Source organism: Gopherus flavomarginatus, chromosome 1, assembly GCF_025201925.1.
Source record: "Gopherus flavomarginatus isolate rGopFla2 chromosome 1, rGopFla2.mat.asm, whole genome shotgun sequence".
NCBI lineage: Eukaryota > Metazoa > Chordata > Testudines > Testudinidae > Gopherus > Gopherus flavomarginatus.
The window spans coordinates 125,942,730-125,966,457 of record NC_066617.1 but is presented as its reverse complement, the minus strand read 5'-3'; the positions used below and the strand labels follow the sequence as shown (position 1 = coordinate 125,966,457).

The following is a 23,728-nucleotide window of genomic DNA, read 5'->3' as shown; positions in this document are numbered from 1 at the left end:
TCATGGATGATGCAATCACAATGAAGCTTACATCACTCTGCTGAACAAATTGCCCTATATCAGCTCTAGAAATCATACAGTGTCGTGCCCTCTTATTTGTCAGTGTTTGATTTTGCAAAGGGACACATTTCTGTTTAGCCAAAGTGAGCAGAGATGCCTCGTACTTGTGTGAACAGTGCAGATAACTTCTGCTATGTTTGTGGTGAAGTGACTTTTGCATCACAAAAGCGCAGTATAACCACTATGGTTAAGAAAGCCTATCACCTTTATTTTGGCTGCAAAATTGGAGATCAGGACAAGAGGTGGGCCTCACACATATGCTGCAACACTTGTGCAACAAATCTTCGCCAGTGGTTGAACAGGAAAAGGAAATCTATGCCTTTTGGAGTGCCAATGATTTGGAGAGAGCCAACAGATCATACCAGCAATTGCTACTTCTGCATGGTGCCTCCAGTTGGGAAAGGTGTGTCAAAGAAGAAAAAGTGGACTGTGCATTATCCAAACATTCCATCAGCTATACGCCTAGTACCCCACAGAGAAGGACTGCCGGTTCCTGATGCACCAGAATCACTCTCACTTGAGTCTGACGAGGAAGAGGAAGAGGATGAAACTTCTGGTCCTGAATCATCAATGTCACAGGACCCACATTTTCTCCCATCCTCCTCCTCTGAACCACACCTCATAACACAAGGTGAACTGAATGACCTTGTCAGGGATTTGGAACTACCCAAGAATAAGGCAGAGCTGTTGGGCTCCAGACTACAGAAGTGGAATCTCCTGGCAGGCTATCAGGGCAAATGGAGCCCATCAATGCTTGCAGACTATTGCTGGACAGTGACAGGAGATGCTCCATTTAATGAATACAAGAGACAAGCCAAGAAGCGCCGAGTAGACACTGAATAGGACTAAACTATGTACATAATAGTTTTTTGCCTTTTGTTTCACAATAAATTTTATTTATATAACCCTTTTGCTGATTTTTAAACTGTTACATAAACGGGACAGGTGAAAAATTATCATGTAAAGCAACCATAAACACATGAAAAGACCTAGGTTTACAATTTATGATTAAAACTCTACTATCTACACAATATACATAGACCTAAAATGTAAAAACTTAAATATCTTAGAAACAGTAGCCAATCAGTTGTTTTAATTGTCATATTTGAATTCAGCACATCAAAATACATAATAAATATCACATTTTATCTCTGAAGCAGAAGACTTCTCAAAAATTGTAGACCAGTGTAATTGGAGCAAAGTGCATTCACAAAGTACGAGTAGTGCATACAGCCAGATTCTGGCTGGTTTTCTGTATGTGATATGAGCCATACAAGTGCAGAGCAAGAATGCACAACAGCTGGGTCTCCCATGTGAAGAACCATTCCCTCACACAGGTGAAACATCAGAGGAAATTTACTTAGGCAGGATGAAAGAGATGGTTTCTCTCCTCATGCGATACCTCAGCAATTGCAATCATCCAAGGCCCCAGAGCCAAGCGCTTAATTGGTTTAAATAAGAGGGAACATCTTCAGTGAGGAATCTTGGATTCAACCTCACTTCCCTTCTTTGGTCTCCCAGAGCTTGTCCTACACAGATACTGTGTTGACCTAATTACATCGACTGTGACTTTACACTGCTTAGGGAGGTGGTGTTACTAAATCAGCCTAGAGAGGCACTTACATTGATGGGAGCCAAATTTAAATGAAGACACTTCCACAAAGTAGGTTGAGACAAGGCAGTTTAATTGACCTAACCCTGTAGTGTAGACCAGGCCAAAGTTTTACATCATTTCTATAGCTTTAGAAACAACCCAAACTATAACAGGAAACAGTGCACATTTAGTGTTTTTTTGGGGGTGGGAGAAGGGGAGTGAACCCTATGACTTTAAAATATCAAAAGCTGGCATTAGGAGAATGTCCTCTAATATCTAACACATTACTGTCTTATAGAAGAGAGTGCCACCTTCTGAACCATCAACACCACTTCCAGCAGCATCGCTACTATAAGTCACAGAAATATAAAAACGAGCACAAAATTGTCTTAATTGCAGAGCTTTCATTTCCTATAATGCGTGTCTGCTATTGCATTCTGTATCTGTTTATCCCAAAGGTAACAAACATAGCAGGAGGACAGAAAATGCAGCACCATCACCAGGTTTGCCTTCAGATCCATTAACACACACTTCACTCACTTGACTAAATTTCTTTTTTATCTAATATATTCAGTGATGCTTGAGGCTTGTTCTTGATGAACATTGTGATGTTGCACCCCATAAGGCTTTATGGAAATATGCTTATGAATGTATATTGACATAACTGGAATATGTTTTATGATACGTATGCCATGTAACATATCTCTGTAAAGGTTATGATCTACTGAATCTATTCCTCCTATTTGTAGGCATGTATTTTTTTTTATTCAAAGTTCTGAATATTGGCTGTGTACTTGCTTGATTTTAAGTAGCCTTAGTAAAGCATTTGGGCAGCTTCTTGAGAAAGGAATGTGCAAGTTAAGTGCCCAATCAAAAACACTTAATGAACAATGGATCTTGGAAGGCTCCAATCCACATAAGAAGTCTACTTGAGGACGTTCAAGGTAGCATGTGAACCCTGGCTGCTACCTGCGAGTTCTGAGTCATGCATGGACTTGTGACTCCAAAACTCCATCTTATAGCTGGGATTCTATAGAGGGGGAGGGAGGGGTGTCCACCCACAAGAAAAAGTCTATTTAAACCCTTGGGAAAGCCCTCCATTTTGTCTTCAGTTGGCTCAAGAGATAGCCTCTCCACCCTAAAAGGACACCTGAAAGAAACTGGAACAAAGGACAGTAGCCACAGGAGGCGTGAGTGATTGCTGGACCCAGACTAGAAGGAGACTAGTCTGTAAAAGGAAGCTTACTGGAACACCTCTGAGGGTGAGGTTTTATCTGTATTCAGTTCTCTTACTGTATTAAGCATAGACTTGAGTGTATTTTATTTTATTTTGCTTGGTAATTCACTTTGTTCTTTCTGTTACTACCTAAAACCACTTAAATACTACTTTCTGTATTTAATAAAATGACTTTTTACTAATTAATTAACCCAGAGTATGTATTAATACCTGGGAGAGCAAACAACTGTGCATCTCTCTCTATCAGTGTTCTAGAGGGCGAACAATTTATGAGTTTACCCTGTATAAGCTTTATACAGGGTAAAACAGATTTATTTGGGGTTTGGGCCCCAATGGGAGTTGGGCATCTGAGCGTTAAAGGCAGGAACACTTCTTAAACTGCTTCAGTTAAGCCTGCAGTGTGTGGGACGTGATTCAGACCTGGGTCTGTGTTTGTTGCTGGCAAGCGTGTCTGGCACATCCAGGCAGGGTTCTGGAGTCCCAAGCTGGCAGGGAAAGCAGGGGCAGAAGTAGTCTTGGCACATCAGTTGGCAGCCCCAAGGGGGTTTCTGTGATCCAACCCATCATAGACATGTCCTACCTTTTGGAAGAAACTCTGAAACAGCACTTGAGTTCTATACAAAGTCATCCTCATGAAACAATTTGTTATCATGGCTCATGTTGAATAATGTGTATTTTATTTTTTTAAGTCTCATTTTAAAAGACTAACAACATTTAGAGAGTCCAATTCTGCGAGAGGTGCTGAGCACCCTCAAATCTTGACTTTGATGGAAGTGAGAGCAATAAAACATATTACAGGATCAGTCCCAGCATGGAATTTAAAATACAAGATTTGCCTAAGTCTCTATGTGCAATTTAAGGTGGTACTAATAGGTTAAGGCCAAAGCCCATGAAAAGGTATCATGTTACTTTCAATTTATTAATTGCAAAGAGATCCACAGAATTCCTTCCCCAGCCTCAGATAGATGGAAATAATCCTCCTACCTTCTAATGCTCTGTCTATTGTAACAATGTGTGTGTTCCAGGCAGTGTAACAGATTATACCCCCACTCCTTTAAATGGCACCCTGATAATATACAGGGCTAATGTCAGAAGCTATTAGAAACTCTCAGACACACAATATATCTACATCTCCACGTTTTCCCCTTACGCTGCGCAACAACAGACAACAGGCATGCGAACTGCTCAGCTGCAACTGTTCCAAGTCGAATAATTACAACTTGTCAGAAAGAATTAATTTTCCCATTTCTCATAAAGATGTGTAAAAATTACCATGTTATTATACACTGACACTCTCTGGAGGCAGACACAAAATTTAATTTTGAATTCTTTCCGCATATTAAATTAAATCCATAAATAAGAGTTTAGGCATTCACTCGGAAGCATATGTTCATTGGGAGCGAAAGCCAACACGAGCCTGGCTGTAATGGCTGTTGTAATGTTTTAATAGCTCGCTTCTTCTAAGCATCAATAAATTTACATGATCATAACAGTCGTGGGCATACAAGAAGCCCATTACTGTCTGGGCACAGGCAGCAGCGTTAACAGGATGGAAAAATGGAAAAAGGAAAAAAAAACCTCTTAAATAAAATTAGGCAACTGCACTTGTCAGCTGCTCCATGATTGAATTTTTAATATTGTGGTCAATTGGTCAAAACAAATAGTGGGATAAAATATTTTAATGTATTTAAAACCTGCTTCTATAGTTAAGAGAGTTTCTCTCTCTCTCTCTCTGTCTTATCTTCAGATTAATTACTCTGGATTTTTGTTTTGTAAACACAGAAAGAAGAGTAAAGCTTACTCTAGCACCTCCTCACCCCACATTTGCTGGCCCTCGTCACAATACCGTCACAGGCCACTCTGTAACTCAGCCCAATTGGCAATCTCTCTGCTTAAGGTTGGAGACTCAAGATTGCTATAGCTGTGGGGAAGTTGCAAGTCAGAGTGAAGTGCACTGGCACAGCTGTGCGCTGGCCCCAGGGCTTGGAGATCTGGGTGTGTGGCTGGTCAGCAAGGAGGTAAATTATTGGCATAGCTGTGTTGATGGCAAGCCTACACACTGACTGCTTTCACTAGGCTTGGCTGAAGTCAGCAATATGACTGCATTACAGACAAATGGCCTAAGACATTGTCAGCTGTAGTCCTTTGGACCATTGTTAAAGAATAGTGTAGCATTTTGTGGAGGTTGAAAAGAGACTAAAGAATTACTCCCTCATTTACTGACTTGCACATCATGGTCCAGCTTCTCCTCTCACCTATACCAGGTAATCTAGTGTAACTCCAGTGTAACTTTACTCTCAATCCATGCCAGGGTGGTTATGATCAGAATTTGGTGCAATACATATTATATGCATGCATGCTTTCTTCTTGTTATTTTTGTATTACATATGTTATTGCCTCTCCTTGATATACCATCTTATTTGTATTTCTAATGATTTATCATTTAGATAAGACCACAAATTAAGTTGTTCAGTATATGAAAGTATTATGTAAACTGTGCCCATCTAAGGGCTTGGCTACACTGCAGAGTTGCAGCGCTCGTGTTGGCTTTACAGCATTGCAACTCACTCACTGTCCACACTTGCAAGGCACATACAGTGCTGTATCTCCCTGGCTACAGCGCTGGCTGTACTCCACCTCGGCCTGGGGAATAACGACTGCAGTGCTGGTGATGCAGTGCTGCTCCGCCAGTGTGGCCACCAAAAGCGCTGTTATTGGCCTCCAGAGGTATTCGGAGGTATCCCAGAATGCATGTTCAGCCACTCTGCTCATCAGTTCGAACTCTACTGCTCTGGCCTCAGGTGACCCGCCCTTTAAATGCCCTGGGAATTTTAAAAATCCCCTTCCTGTTTGCTCAGCCAGGTGTGGAGTGCAATCAGTGAATCTTTCCAGGTGACCATGCCTCCACACGCCAAACAAGCCACAGCATGGAGCAATGGCGAGTTGCTGGACCTCATCAGTGTTTGGGAGGAGGAAGCCATGCAGTCCCAGCTGCGCTCCAGCCATAGGAATTACAATACCTTTGGGCAGGTATCAAGGGCCTTGCTGGAAAGGGGGCCATGACCGGGACGCGCTGCAGTGCAGGGTTAAAGTGAAGAAGCTGCAGAGTGCCTATTGCAAAGCCCGCGAGGGAAACCGCTGCTCCCATGACCTGCTGTTTTTACAAAGAGCTGGACGCGATACTTGGGGGGTGACCCCACCGCCAATCCGAAGACCACGATGGACACTTAAGAGCGGGGGGAGGGAAGGGAGGAGGAGGAAACTGAGAGTGAGGGTACTGGGGTGGGGGGAGACAACCCGGAGTCCCTGGAGGAATGCAGCCAGGAGCTCTTCTCAAGCCAGGAGGAAGGTAGCCAGTCGCAGCAGCCGGTACTTGGTGGAGGACAAATAGAGGAGCGGGTTCCCAGTAAGCGGCTTTTATTTTCAGGATGGAAATTTTTCGGGAGAGGAGGGAGAGTTCTGCATGCATGCATGCCTAGATGTGGAATAATGAGGGGTGGGGGGACCATTGCTGCACACAGGCAACCTGCATAGGGGCCAAGGTGGAATCTGCATTGCTGTAGAAGACCCTCCCGCTCTTTCCAGGTGACCCGCAGCAGCGAGATATCTTCCAGGATCAACTCCTGTGGAAAATGTTGTGAGAGTGTTCAGTGTAGGTGCCCCCTGCAGCTGTTTGCTTTCCCCAATGCACAGAAACCCCGAGGACAGTACAGCCCTGAAGCAATCAGTCCCCCTTACTCACCATTTCGGGGCTCCTGTGGGTTATGTGTGCTCTCTTTGGGATGGGAAAATTATGCTATTGTGAAGAATGTTACTTCTTCACTGTGTGGGAATAACTGTCTGAGATATAAACAATGCTGCCTCTGTTAAGTGTTGCCTTTTTTGCCTTTCCACAAGCAACCTTGAGTTCTCGGCTGCCCGTGTTATCAACAGCTCAAAGACTCCAAAACCTCCGGAAGAAGCCGCAAAAAAGCAAAGAAGACCTGCTGCAAGCAGTTATGGATCACTCTGCCACAGAGAATCAAAAAGTGCAGGATTGAAGGGAAAGGGAAAGCAGGATCCGCCAGAAAAACACAGCGGCCAGGAAGAAAAGCACAAAGCAGCTGATAAGCATCCTGGCGCGCCAAGCGGACTCTATCCAGGGGCTCATAGCCATGCAGGCAGAGCACTACCGCACAGGCCCCCGCCCCGCCCCAAAGCTCTTTCCCTTGTGCCCCAATGTCAGCTCAAAATCCCCTTCCCCAGCATCCAGGTTCTTACCACCACCAGCTGCCTCCAACAACTGTACATTCACCAACCAGCCCTGAGAACTATGACCCTTACCCTCTGCACTCAACCCCCATCACCATGCAGTATAGGCATCCTGAAGTGCAGCAGTCATTGCACAGCACTCCAGACAGGACATATTCAAACCTGTGACTGTACAGTTCCCCACCCCACCCCACCTCACCCCCCTGCCCTTTTAAGTTCCCATAATGTTGTGTGTCTGTCAAGAAAGTTCTTTTCTTTTCAATAAATGAATTCTTGGCTTTGAAAACAGTGTTTATTATTGCAGAAAGTCAAAGATACCTTAGCCCAGGAAAGAAACAGGCACTACAAATCAGCTTAGGAAAAACAGATTCCTACTAACATTGTAACCACTGCACTTCCCCCCCACCCCGCAAGGCACCAAACATTACTGTTGGTTTTCAGCCTCAAATTCCTCCCTCAAGGTATCCCTAATCCTTGAAGTCCTGTGCTGGGCCTCTCTAGTTGCCCTGCTCTCTGGCTGTGCAAATTCAGCCTCCAGGCGTTGAACCTTGGAGGTCCATGCCTGATTGAATCTTTCACCCTTCCCTTCACAAATATTATGGAAGGTAGAACATACGGATATAACCGCAGGGATGCTGCTTTCCACCAAGTCTAGCTTCCCATACAGAAATCGCCAGCGCCCCTTTAAACGGCCAAAAACACACTCCACAGTCATTCGGCACCGGCTCAGCATGTAGTTGAACCAGTCCTTGCTCCTGTCAAGCTTCCTGTATACGGTTTCATGAGCCAAGGCATTAACAGGTAAGTGGGGTCTCCAAGGATCACAATGGGCATTTCAACATCCCCTACTGTGATCTGCCGGTCTGGGGAAAAAAAGTCCCTGCCTGCAGCTTCCTGAACAGGCCAGTGTTCCGAAAGATGCGTGCATCATGCACCCTTCCAGGCCAGCCTGTGTTAATGTCAATGAAATGCCCACGGTGATCCACAAGCGCCTGGAGAAATACCCCTTCTGATTAACGTACTCGGATGCTAGGTGGGGTGGTGCCAGAATAGGAATATGTGTCCCATCTATCGCCCCTCCACAGTTAAGGAAACCCATTTGTGCAAAGCCCTCCACAATGTCCTGCACATTCCCCAGAGTCACGGTTCTTCTTAGCAGGATGCTATTAATGGCCCTGCACGCTTGCATCAACACGATTCCAACGGTCAACCTTCCCACTCCAAACTGGTTCCCGACCGATTGGTAGCCGTCTGGAGTTGCCAGCTTCCAGATTGCAATAGCCACCCGCTTCTCCACCGTCAGGGCAGCTCTCAATCTCGTGTCCTTGTGCCGCAGAGTGGGGGCGAGCTCAGCACAGAGTCCCATGAAAGTGGCTTTTCTCATCCGAAAGTTCTGCAGCCACTGCTCGTCATTCCAGATTTCCATGATGATGTGATCCCACCACTCAGTGCTTGTTTCCCAAGCCCAAAAGCGGTGTTCCATGGTGCTGAGCATTTCTGTGAATGCCAGAAGCAATTTAGTGTCATACGTGTCAGGCAACTCGCTATCATCATCAGACTCCTCATCACTTTGTATCTTGAGGAATAGCTCAACTGCCAAATGTGATGTGCTGGCGAGACTCGTCAGCATACTCCTCAGCAGTTCAGGCTCCATTTCTCACAGAAATCGCGCTGCACAGAAACCGTTTAGAGAGTCAAGATGGCGCCAAACGTGGACAGAAAAATAGGGATTGTTGGGATGTGAAGCAATGCATCACAGGGCGCTGGGACCAGGGCCGTCCTTAGGCATAGGCAGAATAGGCAGCCGCGTAGGGCCTCACTCTGCCTGGGGGCACCACTCTGCAGGCAGCCCAGACAGTGTAGAAGCAGGGCTGCTGGGTCCTAGAGAGCCGAATGCAGCACAGTCTGAGGAATGGGATTGGCTGCTGGGGTCTCTGGGAAGGGGAGGAGGTAGGGGTTGGGAAAGGAGCTCACCTGTGAGTGTGACTCTTTTCCCCCGGCTGAGGTGAGGTGAGGCAGGCTCTGTGGCTCTGGAACCAGTATCCTTTGTTGTCTCCCATAACATCCATTCTTCTCCCCCCTGCCCCATGGAGCACCCCCTCCTTTCTCCCTCCTCCCCAGGAGCACCCCTCTCTCTCTCCTCCCTCCCCTCCATCAGGGCTGGATTGGGTGAGGTGCTGGTGGGGAGGGGAGGCTGGCTGCCTGCCTGCTGAGGAATGAAAGTGAAAGTAACTCACTTCCTCGGCAGGCAGCCAGAATTGGAATGTCACACAGGGCCTGGCTGGGGTTAGCCAGATGTGTGAAAAATCAGGATAGGGGATTGGGGTACAGTGATCAGATATCCCTATTTTATAGGGACAGTCCCAATTTTGGGGTCTTTTTCTTATATAGGCTCCTTTTACCCCACCCCCCCACCCCCACCCATCCCTGTCCTGATTTTACACACTTTCTGTCTGGTCACTCTAGGTGGGGGTAATTGGTGCCTATATAAGACAAAGCCCCAAATATCGGGACTGGCCCTATAAAATCAGGACATCTGGATCTGGCCACCCTAGCTGGGGAGCGCCTCTCCCCCGGGCTGGCAGCTGCCAGCGATCCATCTCATCCGGGGGGAGCTGCACAGGGCAGGATGAGCTGCTGTGGCTCCATGGGTGCCCCGTCCCTGAGATCAGATGCTGTGCTAACTTCACCATGGTCTGTTGGGCTGGCGGCGGTGCCCATTGGCGTGTGATTGGACCTGAGGGTTTGCTGCTGCTGTTGCCACTCTGCACCCCAAGAGGTGGATTTTGGGGTCCTGCAGTTTTCCACCTATCTCCTCCTCTACTGCAGCTGTTGGACCAGCAGGCTGGGGGGTGAACCATGCATGAAAGCAGTACTGTGTTGCCATTTAGTTTGTCATTTAAAACTTTGTTTGCCAAAAATTCTTGCTAACAATCCTGAATTCAATTTCAATATATTTTTTTTTTTAAATCAGTATCTTAGCCAAAAACAGAAAATTAGGTTGTTGACAATTATTAGTGACAGGTTTGGTTTGAGGCAGGGAGTGGGTCAGTTTTCATCAGAGAAACACAAAATCTTGACTGACTTTCCTATAGCCTGTTACTCCTGATAAGAGCCCTCCAACAACTGTAATATGCTCATCTCCTTACTAGTGTATAAAGCAGGGTTCGGCAACCTACGGCACACGTGTCAAAGGTGGCAGGTGAGCTGATTTTTGATGGTATGCAGCAGCAGGCTGAGCAGCTCAGCCCATCACTGCTCTGGGGTTCCGGCTGCTGCCCTATTGCCAGCTGGAATACCAGCCATCGGCCCCACTCAGCACCTGCTGCTGGCCTGGGGACCCCCAAGGAACCCCAGGCTGGCAGTGGGCTGAGCAGGCCAGCTGAACCACTCAACCTGCTGTCAGCCTGGGGTTCCATTCACTCAGCTGGCAGCGGGCTGAGTGGGCTGGTGGTGGGCTGAGCAGGGCCGATGGGGGGTTGAGTGGCTCAGTCTGCTGCCAGTCTGGGGTGCCAGCAGCACTCAGCCTACTGCTACTCTGGGGTTCCGGCTGCCGGCCCCTTGCCAGTCAGGAGCTCAGCTGCCAGACCCACTCTGCCTCCTGCCAGCCTGGGTGAGCAGAATCCCAGGCTGGTAGCAGGCTTGGGGGGGGGGGTTGGAGGCCAGGATCCTGGCTGGCAGGAGTTGGTGGTCAGAACCCCAGACCAGCAGCGGGCTGAGCAGGGCCTGGGATCCTTGTCTAGGGTTCCAGCCACCAGCCCGCTGCCGGTTTGGGGTTTCATTTACTCAGCTGGCAGTGGCCTGAGCAGGACCAGTGGCCAAGACCTCAGATAATAACAATAGTTTATTTATATAATATAGACATACAGAGAAACCTTCTACAAACATTAAAACGTATTACTGCCACGAGAAACCTTACATTACAGTGAACTTGGCACACCACTTCTGAAAGGTTGCCGACTCCTGGTATAGAGTGATCATATGTTGTACTAAGATTCATCTGCTTTTTTTTTTCCCTGTGAGTCAGTATAACTTTTGCCAGCCCAGAAGTTGGGCAGCCAATGTTTTACGTTTTCACAATGTTTTCTCCAACTTTCATAAAGTAAATACATAGTTAATATGAGTTAAAAAGGCCAGGGACACTTCTTTGTGTAGAATCTGTACAGCAGATCATGCCCATAGACTATCCAGAAAAGAAATTTGAGGTTGAATTTTTTAATGTTGTGATGGATAAAGCAGTATCTGCTGTTGATGAAAGGTTTAATACCTTGCAAGTACACCATGAACAGTTTGGATTTTTGTATGACATAACTAAATTCAACGAAATAGGAAAACAAGAGCAACTAATGACAAAGTGCAAGAATCTAGAGAGCCTCCTGAAGCACGGTGACAGTTTTGATTTAAATGGACTTGAACTGTACAAAGAATTGAGTACACTGTCATCAATGTTGCCACATGCAAAATCAGTGATGGACATTGTACAGTTTATTCATACCCACAAACTTGTTGACATATATCCTAATGTGTACATTGCCACTCGTATTCTACTGACAATTCCTGTAACAGTAGCATCAGGAGAACAGAGTTTCTCAAAACTAAAGCTCATTAAAAACTATCTCCACTCTACAATGAGTCAGGAACGCTTGACTGGTCTTGCTATTCTTGCGATCGAACAAGACACGACTTTGTCTTTGTCATACGATGACATTATTACTGATTTTGCAGCCAAAAAAGCCAGAAAGATTGCTTTTAATTAAAAACAAATCTTTGTTTCAATACCTCTTCATATAAATTTCCAATAAAATTTTGATAAATTAAAAAAAATATATTATTTGCATCATTCTGTCATATCAGAATTTTTTCTATAGTGCTGCTTCTTTAGTGCTAGTCCATCAGCATTACAGTGTGCTTAATTAAGTTAAACTGGTTTTAATAATGTGAATGTGGCAAGTTTTCCAATACTATAAGCTTATGTTTGTGTTGCTAAGAGCAGATCAGGCACAGGGGCAGCAGTTTAATAATCTCGCCTAGGGCACCATAAATCCTAAGGCCGGCCCTGGTTGGGACAGGAAGCAGAATGACTTGCACCCTCCGCCCCCTTCCCACAACCCACAGCACCAAAATGGCGCCAAAATGGGACGAGGTGCTCTGTGGGATAGCTGCCCATAATGCACCACTCCCAACACCGCTGCAAATGTGGCCATTCTGCAGCACTGGTAGCTGTCAGTGTGGCCACACTCCAGCCCTTTCCCTACACAGCTGTACGAAGACAGCTTTAACTCCCAGTGCTGCACACCTGCAAGTGTAGCCAAACCCTAACAGGATATATCTTTACTTATTCTGATCACTTCATCCAACAGCTGCCTGGACCTCACGCTCTGCTCGAATTAAACTACTACACACAGTCTCTCTCTCTCTCTCATATGCTCACACACGCGCACACACACAAAGTAACCACACATCTAAAACTTCAGTTACTAAAAAATAAAGCTAGTTATCGACAAACATTCAATTCACAACCAACAAACCTGAAGTGTACATATAATATATACACTCAGACACACCAAAGCACACCAAGAGATAGAAGGCAATCCAGACCCTGAAAAACTAAAATCCCTACACCTTGCAAATGCTAAAATTGAATTGGGATAGATAATATACATAAAGAGTCATTACTATAATTGAAACAATAATTTTGTATCAAACAGAACAGGTAAACACTGTACAAGTTCTATGCCAAAGTTAAAGAGATTTACCCAGGGATAATATACAATGACAAACCTAAAACCATATAATATCTTACAAAAACTCATTAAAACCCAGATCCAGCTCCCACTGACATCAATGGAAAGATTCTCAAAGACTTCAGTGGGAGTTGGATTGGGTTCTTGTGACCAAATGCACTCCTGTATTCACACCCTACATACCACTGTAATAATCTTTGTACAACATATACCCTATGAGGTGTTATTTGAAAACTAATAACTTGCTGGCCAATCATATAGTGGTGAAATGTACATAGCAACATTACATGTAAAGTTATAAACAGAAGCTGAAATCATGACTGAAGTGTGTTTACCTGACAAGTCTCGGAACTGGGTAAACTGGTTTCTCAAAGACAAAGGACTAGCAAGGTGTCGGTCAAAGTTGATGGGCAATTACCTATCAAGTGGTCATTGTTTTGGCAAGGAAGTGGGCAGGAACAAACAGAGCTGCATCTTAGCAAACAAGAGCATGGACCTTCTTTCACTACCAGACTCTCTCTCTTTGTCCTCACAGCCAGAATGAACTTTATGTAGGGGTAACTCTCAGGAAAATGCATTTCAACAGGTGACTGAACTATAAAACTGAGGAATAAAAACACCCCATGTTATCTCTCCCTACTCATCTCTCGCTCTTTTACCTAAGGAGACAAAAGAAACAGCCTATGTACTTTGGGAGCAGATCATTACCTTGAAAGTTTGTCAGCAATGATACTAAGAACCTGTGGTAAGTTTTTCACCTTGAACCAAGTCTAGTTTAAGTTTACAAAGCATTTTCATCTTTGTTTCTCTTGTAACCATTCCTAACCTTAATGCCTTACATTTGGACTCACTTAAAACCTCTGCCCTTGTAGTTAAAAAAACACAAACTTATTTTATTATTTAATTAAAACTAATCCAGTACTGTGAATTGTTTGGGTAACTCCATTTAGGGTAGCAGACTGTTTTGATCCCCTTAAAGGGGCAATGGACCTAATATGGCTGGACAGTGCAGAACACACATTCTGGGGGAAAATTTGGGACAGTGTGTGTGTTGGTCACTTTGCAAATAGTACCCTAAGCTGCTGGAAGCCAGAGTGTGTGGCAGGTGTGTTGCTGACTACTATGGTCAGAGTTGCTGGACCAGCACTGTGGCTATACACAGACACTCAGGATGTGACCTGCATGCTGGCAAGCTGTTTGTGAATGACCCAGGTTGCAGCTACAGCAACAAAGCACTGTGAGGCATCCAAAGTTACAGGTCAGGGTTGACACTGCCCCTCATTGGTTTGGACTGCATCCTGGCTTGTCATATCCTAAATTTTCATTTATCAGTCCCATTGCTGTTGATTTCCAGGACATCAGTTCATAATTAGTAATTGTCCCTTAATGGCTCTTGTAATGAGCCAATCCAGAGTTCATGAAATGAAATTTCATCACCATTGCAACAACTGTGATGCCACTAACTATGGACGGTGTGACACAAATGACTGAGTCAGGCACGAGAAGGCTGACACCAAAGGAGATTATGGTGTTGGCCGCTGACAGTATCGATACAGGGATACTAATCCTTTCACTTCTCAGTTTAGAGTTTGAATTCAGCTTAGACTGACAGTAGGCAAAACTGCTACCTCCTGAAATTGGCTGAGGGACCTACAATATATGAAATAAATTGGTGTTCTCAATGTAGTTCCAAGTAGACATCACAGTAAGTAGCACCTGGGGGTGGAAATCTCAGTCATGGGATGAAGAATTGTGGAAACTGAAATACTATCTCATCCTCCAAGTCAAGATTGGTGTGTGGTGAGCTATAGTGGAGAAGCTTACACTGCTACTGCTCATGCTGTGCCTGTTCCGTGAGGAGAACTTTAGTCCCCAGGTTTGTCTAATCAGTATCTGTCACTAGCACTTAAATCAGTTTACAAAAGTAGGATATTGAGGGGAGAGAGTGCTGATTGTTCATATGCAACCGCAGCATCTCAATATTCAGCAATGATGGGAAAGGAAATACAATGGAAAGAACAGGACAGTTAAATAGAGTTTTGCTGAAGTTCGTAAAGTTTGACAGAGCATGGCAGTAGCTCTTTAAGCACTCATCATTTTCAGTCAGACAATTCACAGACAGAATGAGAAGGAAAAAAAACAGTGCTTTGAAGTGTATTGACCTTTTCATGTTTGTTTTAGTGAGTTTTACAACAGACTCAAGTCTGAAATGAAAAGAAACAGTTACTGTAACTGTCATTCTTCAAGATGTGATGCAGATGTGTATTCCAGGTAGGTGTGTGCATGCCCTGCACACAAGAGCCTCGCAGTAGCAATAGAAGGGTGGTGCTTGTGCCTTGTGTCTCTAGCCCTGGCTATATGAGGTGGCACCCCTCTCAGTTCCTTCACGCTGAATGTCCAGGGGAAGACTCCGTTGCAGAGGGGACGGAGTATGGGTTGTGGAATACATGCCTTCATCACATATTGAAGAACCACAGTTAGAGTAAGTAACCACTTCTTCTTCTTCAAGTAGATGCAGACGTGTATTCCAAGTAGGTGACTCACAAGAAGTGCCCCCTGTAGGAGGTGGGGTTCGGAGTCTATCAGAGCAGGGATCGTAGGACCACTCTTCCGACATTAGCGTCCACTCTAGAAGATGCAGTGGTAGCGTAATGGTCCATAAATGTATGTATGGAGAACCATGTGGCTGCCTTGCAAAAGTTCAATATGGAAATGCCAATGAGGAATATTACTGATGTTGCCTGTGCTCTCATCGAATGAACCCATAGGTGCTGAGGAGGCATAGCAGACATTATCTCATATGCAGTCTTGATATAAGATATTATCCATCTATAGATGGTCTGCACAGAGACTGCTTGTCCCTTCACGCAGTCTGCATATGATTCAAACAGGCGAGGCAAAGCACAAAACTATTCAGTCCTGCTCAGATAAAAGGCTAGACTGTGTCTAACGTATGGAGGCATTGCTCCTTCAGGGAGGAATGCATCTTAGGAAAAAATACAGGAAAATACACGGCCTGGTTCAAATGAAACTGAGACACCACTTTGGATAAGAACTTTGGGTGTGGCCACAGCACTGCACTGTCCTTGGATAACTGCTTCTAAGGAGGCCCTGCAACTCACCCACCTTCCTGGCTATCAAGAACACAGTTTTCTGAAACAGGAGGAGCCATGGACAGGATGCAAGAGGCTCAAATGAAAGGCTCATTATAGCTGCTAATACTGTGTTCAGGGATCGGTTCTCAGACACAGGATGCAGGCAGAGAAGTCCTCAGAAATCTCATCACCATGGCATTAGAGAAAACAGATTTCCTTGGATAAGGGATTTCATTGGATATTTCTGCCAAGTGCACTCTCAGAGAACTGAGAGCCACGCCTGATTTCTGGAGGTGTAGCAGGTACTCCAAGATGTCCTGGACGGAAGTCCCTGCCGGGCGGGCAAAAAACTTTGACAAGCATTAAAGTTGACTAAAACATTTTAAAAAATAATTCCCCTTCCTTTCTCCCAATTTTCCTACAATAAGGAATTCTGCAGTTCAAATTTATATCTATCAAGATGTATTTATGCCTTCTAATCTGTGTGGTTCTTGGGGGAAAAAAACATCCACGTTATCTCATCTTGTTATTTTTTAAAAAAAAATTTTCTTCAAAACAAAAGATATATTGGACTCATTTACATCTGTGGCTCTATCCTACTTTAGAGGAACCTTCTTAGGGTGAGTAAAAAGTTGTCTCCATGTAAGATGTAGAAACTTCAGCTACCTGATGATGATGATATATAGATAGAGATATAGATAGATATACAGGGATGGGAAAAAACAGCCTTGATGTGACAGCAAAGTCCTGAGGCATCATAGTAGTCGCTCTGTGTTTGAAAGACAGCTTCTTCTACCAAACCACTCATACAGGAAAATGAACACAATATACTCTCCATCTAGAAGTATGCCCTTAAGCTTGGGTTGGAAGAGAAAAAGAAAACTTTGCATTGAAGTCTATTTTAATTAGGGCTGCAGAGAATCAGTCTGAATGAGAACTAGTCTTTTTTTCCTTTTTGCTTTAAGCCCAAACTAGAGTTTAGAGAATTCTGGGGTGAGGGTTGAAACCAAGTGAAAAGCTGAAATAAACTTGCATTTTAAGGCATTTTAGCTGAAGAAACATTAAAATTCCATCCAAAAATGTGTACTAACGGGTGACACAAAATAGATGGTTTTCTTACATCACATCAGTCTGTTTCACCCATATGATCTGCAGACTGGCTCGGTCATAAAAGCCAGACAACACTTAAGTTATACAGCATTTGTTTAGCTGACAAAATAAATATTCACCGATTATTGCTGCCTTTAGCCTGTTCTCTCTGATCTTCCCATTTATTTGTTTCTCTCCATTTGGGTGTTTGCTGTCCTGGCAAGATGAGGCTCCAAATCTTTGTCAGATGCTGTTGTTCTACACTAAATACATACATAAGGATTATATATTTGAGGAAGGGGAAAAAGGCCTTACTTAATAATAGACTTCCTGGAAGCTCATAGAATTTCTATCTGTCTAGGCATTTATATCCCAGTCATCGCTGAGATGCCAGAGTGCCTGAACTTGTTCCAGGTCCAATAATCTTACAAATTGATTTGCAGAAGGTAGAGCTAGAAAGGAGTCTCATACCTCAGTCCTACTCCACTTATCAAGTGCAGGAGTGCTCTGCCCTAGTAGCATTTTTTCTTGTGTGTAACCCACAATATTTGTTAATGTTTCAAGTGACAGGGCTTCTGCTACTTCCCCTGAAAAGATTACTGTATATCGGAGTAGTCAAGGGTTGGGGTTTTTTTGCTTGTTTGTTTTTAATATATAGATATTTGACTGAGAATTTTTAGTTTGTTTCCAGACTGAGGTTGTAGGGTAAAAACTGTTCAAACAAAGGAAAACTCTTTGAAACAATTTTGCTACAGAATTCTGTAAGGAAATCAAAGCAGAGAACTCCTGTGCAAATTCGGCATAGGGTAAAAAAAGGGAAGCCGTAATCGTATCTAATTAGAGTTAAAATAATGTTTCCCTTTGAAATGTTTAATTAGGTCTGTTTTATTACATAAACATTCTTGATGCAGAGCACACTGAGCAAGAAGACTCTGATGAGTTAAACAGTGCAAAGTGCTCAGGCGCCCAGTGTGGGGCAAAACCTGACAAGGAGTGGCTGTTGTTACCAGATGTCTGGACCATCAGTGGAACTACGATGCTTGCTGCAAACAGCAGGCTATCATTTCAACCTTTGTTGCTTCTACTGAAGCCTCCCATCGTGCTTTCAATTTAACAGCATCACAAGGAGACAAAGAAATTTCTTACAATGTGCTTTCTGTTCAGAGACAAATCCCATTTAAACTTGATCAACCTCTCATACCCTATTAGTTATTGTTGCCAGTTTGCATGTCCTCTGGCAGCACACACTACTTGTTCTGGAGGAGGGAAGCTTCTCTCCTCCTCCTCCCCCAGTGCGCCCTTCAGTTTTATAAAGCAAGACTAGATTTACTGGCAAACTTACAGCCTGCTTGTCAAAAGCTTGTAGCAAATTTAATTAACCTTATTACAAATATGGTTTTCTTGAAGATTACATCACAATCTGGTCACGTCGCCTGCTGCTGATTCAACATATTCTGCGCTTTGGAGACTATGTTCATTTTCTGAAAAAGGTCAGAGTGTCAGAATATCTAAAACTTCACTGAATTTTTCCAAGTTCCTCTTCAATCACTCTGATATGCCAATATTTTGTCTCATGCAGTATTGTTCTCTTACTTCATGCCAGTTGTGGATCCCTTAACAACATAATTTACAGCCCTGCAAGAGCTAGAATGGCTGGACTATGGACAAAGCTGATGCTTGTTTAACCCCTGAAAACACAGTGGATCAAAATCACTGCTGATGTAAATGAGAGCAGCTCCAGTGACTAAAGTGGATTTTTGCCCAAGAAGTATCAATGAGTGTGATCCATTGACATCCATGGGATTTTTGCCTGTGGAAGGACTACAAGATTGAGCTCTGAGTAAATTAAAGTGCAATATATTGGTCAAGGTCATCAGTAGTGAGGATGGGTAAACTAATTCAGATTACAATAAAATAAAACAAATTAAGAAACTCTAAGTCATTACCATTTCAGAACCTTGCCGTGGTTCTGAAACATTTGCAGAGGGATATTTTTCACTTACAGTTTTCAGTTGGAATAAAAAATTTCCTAAGAACACCTTCTTTTGGTGCAATTTCCACCACCACACTGCCAAGATCTGGATTAATCTGATCTCTTGGATACTTACTTGAACTGTACCAGAATTCTGAATTGTCAGATGCTCACTCAGCTCTGTTCAGTTCCTTTTACATGCGTCCACTTTTAGTTACAACTTCTGGGGGTGGGGGAATGACAGGAATGCTTGCGTACTCTATTTTAAGTCTAGAAGAGTAGTTCCATCTTGAAGATGATCCTTGTCCTTATCCACAGAATAACAATGCCAAAATTTATATACTGAAATTTCACATCATTCCATACTCAGTTATTGGGGTGGGGAAGACATTAACATAACAATATTAATATCTCATTGACTATATTAGAAATTCCTCTCACAATTCACAATAAAAGAGAAAATGCAACAAATAAATCCTTCTGACTGATTTTTGCCTATGTAACTCTGTCAGCACACAAATATCATGTGGATGGGTGATGGAGGCAAGACAGATGGACAAAACAGACAGTGGTACAATATCCTGTGATCTAAAACCTCACCACTTTCAACATATACCGTATAAAGACAAGGTGGCTGACCAACACAACATCTCCTATTAAACACATTCAAGAGATTGAACAGCTTTTTGTTGCAAATCAAAATGATAAAGAGTCCTATGAGAATGGATGCATTTTCCACCTGCACCTACATGTGTATACATAACAAGCATAAATGTTTGACCTCCAAAATACATCTTGCACTTTTTTTTTCTAATAGCAGTTGTTTGCTGCTATTAAACTCTTATTTTACCTTTACGCATAGTAATCTGGAGGTCTGAAACCTCATTTCAGAGGGACAATCAAGGGAAGATGTGAAAGCTGTTTCCACCAAGGTCAGTTTCCCCCCATAAAAAAGCTTCACACACAACAAAAAGCGCCCAGAACATTTAGATAACTAAACCTTTCAAATGGTTTTGTTAAATTTAATTAACGTGTAGGTCATTCTAACATTGTCATGCGTGCAGGTTGTGCATCATTTTAGTGCTTCACTCTAAAACAACTAATACAATCAATCAAAATATTAAATTATTTAAACAGAACAAAAGTCCTTGATCCTTTGGGAATCTGCACACCATTAGTGATGTGGGTTTTTTTTTTTTAAAACTTTCTGCATATAATCCCAGGAGCTCGTTCAGGGGTATGAATCAGGTTGGCCACTTATTGTTTGAGAGGCCGTAAGAGATACTTGCTTAATTCGTGGATTGTTTTTTGCCGCTGCTAACAGTTCTGACTTTGAAATGATTCACTTAGCATGTATTTCTAGTTCTATTAAAGGCAAAATAATAATCTTCTCTGTTTATTTTTAAATGCAGCCTATTTTTCATATGTTGTGGGTATTAAATATGTTGTGGGTTTTCTTTATATACAACATTGTTGTGCTTGTAATTTACTTTTTAAAATGATCATTTTAGAGTCTATTCCTAAACGGTGGCAGCTCCACAATGCTTTTTGAAAATCTCACATTCCCTTTCCTGACAGCACTTTGGCACCAGGGGAGAGAATGGTGCTTTTAGAAGCATTAACTCCTATTTGTAAATCTATGGGGTTTGAAAAGAGCACTTGGCAGAGTGGCTGTTTCCTGGCTCTTTCCCTGATGCCCCCCAAAACCCACAAAGCCTTAAATGAATGGCGTGGGCACAGGAGGGTGTCTAGAAGCTTGAGGGGATGGGGAGCATGCTGCATTAGCTCGGCTTCTTCCATGACACTTTGTGCCCTATTTCTCTCCCCTTTATTCCCTTCCAGGCAGCGTAGGGCCGACAGTCCATACTGAATTAATTCCTTAGCATGGTGTTCATGGGCAATGGATTGCTAAAGGTTATGGGGCAATGGATTGCTAAGGTCTTTTCAAGAGGAGACTGAAAACTGAGGTCCCGCCTACCTGTATCAGTTACATTCTCCTGGCATTTTTCACAAAGGGGAGGTAATCCTGGTATTCTGACCAAATGTTGGCTCCAGAAATGACATTCTATCAGTGTAAATTGTTGTCCTGAACTGCAGTGTTGCTATATGCTATTGAAGAGTTTTCATGTTTCACCCTAGAGGCTGCTGCTTTTTTTCTAGAGGGCGAAACAAGCCCTATGTGTAGTTTGTGTGCCTCTGTGCTTTTGGATTCAGTACCATGAGTCAAGAATAAAGTCAAGACAGTGTTATAAACAGGCTAAGATCAGATCAAAAAGCAATTATTTAAAGATGGATTTATAAAATTTCTGAACTTGTCTCACTTTGGTGGACAAGTGAAAATATGTTGATGACTCATCCATTACCACCTTTCTCTAAAATCATTGGGGAAAGGAAATTCCTGTTACAGACTGCATATAAAATAGGAAAAATGGAAGACTTTGCAGCAGCCAGTTCTCTTCTCAGAGTCCTCCATGGACAGAATACCTGTTTATGCTGGCAAGGAACAAAGAATGCACTGGCCAACACCTCAGTGTCTTATGTGATAGCTCTGCACAGTATTAAAGTACAACAAGAGAGAGGGATACAGATTTTCTTAAAAAACTCTCAAACCCTGGGCTGAGAACACTATCAGGGCTGGTCGCCTACTGAGACAGAAGATAGAGAGGAAGTGAAATGTGCTGTATTCTATGCTCACGCACAGCCCACTGGCGACTGGCTGAAGCAGTGGTGGGGTGTCAGACTCCCCAGAGTACAGTACATGGTAGCTTCCAGCAGCCTCATTCAAATACCTGTTCATGCTGTCATGGGATGGCAGCAGGAGACCCAAGATGAAATGCCCTGGTCAGCTCATTTGGTGGGTAACATAACCACATAGGAGACTGGAGTTCAGAAGCATTGTAAGACATCACATGCCACAGGTCAGCTGGAGAATCCTCTGCCCCAAGCCTAGCCCTCTAGTGGAAATAGTGGAAAGTGTTGGTTGATTTTTATTTAATTTAGAGCTGATGTGCCTCATGCCAGCTCTTCCTAATACTTAGGAAACACCAGAAGACTCAGTCTAGAAGCCAGTTTGAATATATAAGAGCCAGGGTAATTAATCATTACATTGCTAAAGCAAAATAGCTTCTGAGACCTTTTGTCTTATTCATGCCCACTGTAAACACGACATTCTCATTCTCTCTGAACAGAATCAGTACAGTGGGGGGTTGGCTTTATTACTAACCCCAACAACAACAAAAACATAAACCTCAGCCGATGCAACAATCTGGTTGTTCCTTGATTTCCCTGCAGTGGCCTCTCTGTGTAAGACCGCTGTTTCCTTCCAAGAGCCAATCCAATCTTCCTTATTACAGGGTGTAGTTAACAACTCCCCATTGTCACAATGCATCTGCAGCAAAGTGGTCAGCATCTTTCTGTAGGGACCCAAATACTTGCTAACAATCTGAATCTACAGAAGAATGCCACCACCCAAAGTACACCCTCCCAACACCTTTAATAACTACTTCCAGCTAATGAAAATGCCACATCAAAGATGGCTGAGTAACTTTTTAAAGAAGCCATTAAATCTATTAACAAAAACCTATTTAAAAGAACATTCATTTCAGATGGCAAAATCAAACACTCAAAAGTGAGGAAATGCCAGAACTAAGGTTGTCTGTGCAATGTTAATTCAGCGTGGTGAAAGAGGCAGGGAACTGTGAGAAAAATCCACCTCTCTCTTTCTCTCTCTCTCACACACATACACCCCACATTCCCCTTAAACACACACTGGTTCCTAGTCCCAGTCTCCTTGTCCAGCCAGTCCTAGTCTCCTGCTCTTCCCTCAGCTCTCTGATCTCAGTGTTCCCCCATCCCATTCAAATGGCTCCCAGTCCCCTCTCCCCCACTTCCCTCACTGGCTCCCAGACCCAGTCTCACCAGACTCCTTGTTCCAATCTACTCCTTTCCCTCCCCACTGTTCGTCTGTTGTCCCTCTGCATTTGCATCACACAATGCCTGGGTGCTAGCAGAGGTTCACTGAAAGCCAAGAAAGACAGACTCCCTGCTCATAGTTCTGGTGCATGGAGTAGCCATTACAGAGAAAAACCTAGTGAGCCCCAGTAGTCCTAGGCTGTAGAGAGCATGCTCAGTTGCTCTGTAGGGATGGCACATCTACCAGAGGTCAGCACTAAGAAGTGTGAGAAGCTTGAGCATGCTCACTGAGGCCAGAATCCTCAGAGATTTTAGCTGCTAATATCAATGAAGTCTGTTGAGCATGTATGAGCTGTGATTTTTCAAAGGGAACAAACCACAGGAACTGGAATTGTTCACTGATGAGTATTAATTCCATCTGGCTGGTACTGCTGAAACCTGATGGGATGATTCCCATGATTGGAATGTTAAAATCAATGACTATAAATTATTTAGGATGGTTGGAGTGGGCAAGGGAAGTAGCCCTTTACAGCAAAAATGGCATTACCTCTTTCCAAATCACTGATAACTCAAAATAAAATGATCTTGAATACTTATATTTAATGTCCTAACATATAAAGCACAAGAGGGGGTATTAGCTGATGTCTGGTATAGTCCACCAAATCACACTAGGGAACAGGAAGACTAGATCCTTATGCACCTATCTATAATATGTAGGAGGAAAAGCTGTGTGATCATGGAGAACTTCAATTTGAGTAACATATGCTGGGGATT

The 23,728-nt window shown here is 43.6% G+C and overlaps 1 protein-coding gene across 4 annotated transcripts in view; it reads right to left on the bottom strand.

Annotated features, from left to right (window-relative positions):
• Window positions 1-23,728, bottom strand: part of SOX5 (SRY-box transcription factor 5) — an 857,385-nt gene that overhangs the window by 515,814 nt on the left and 317,843 nt on the right. The window lies entirely within an intron of this gene.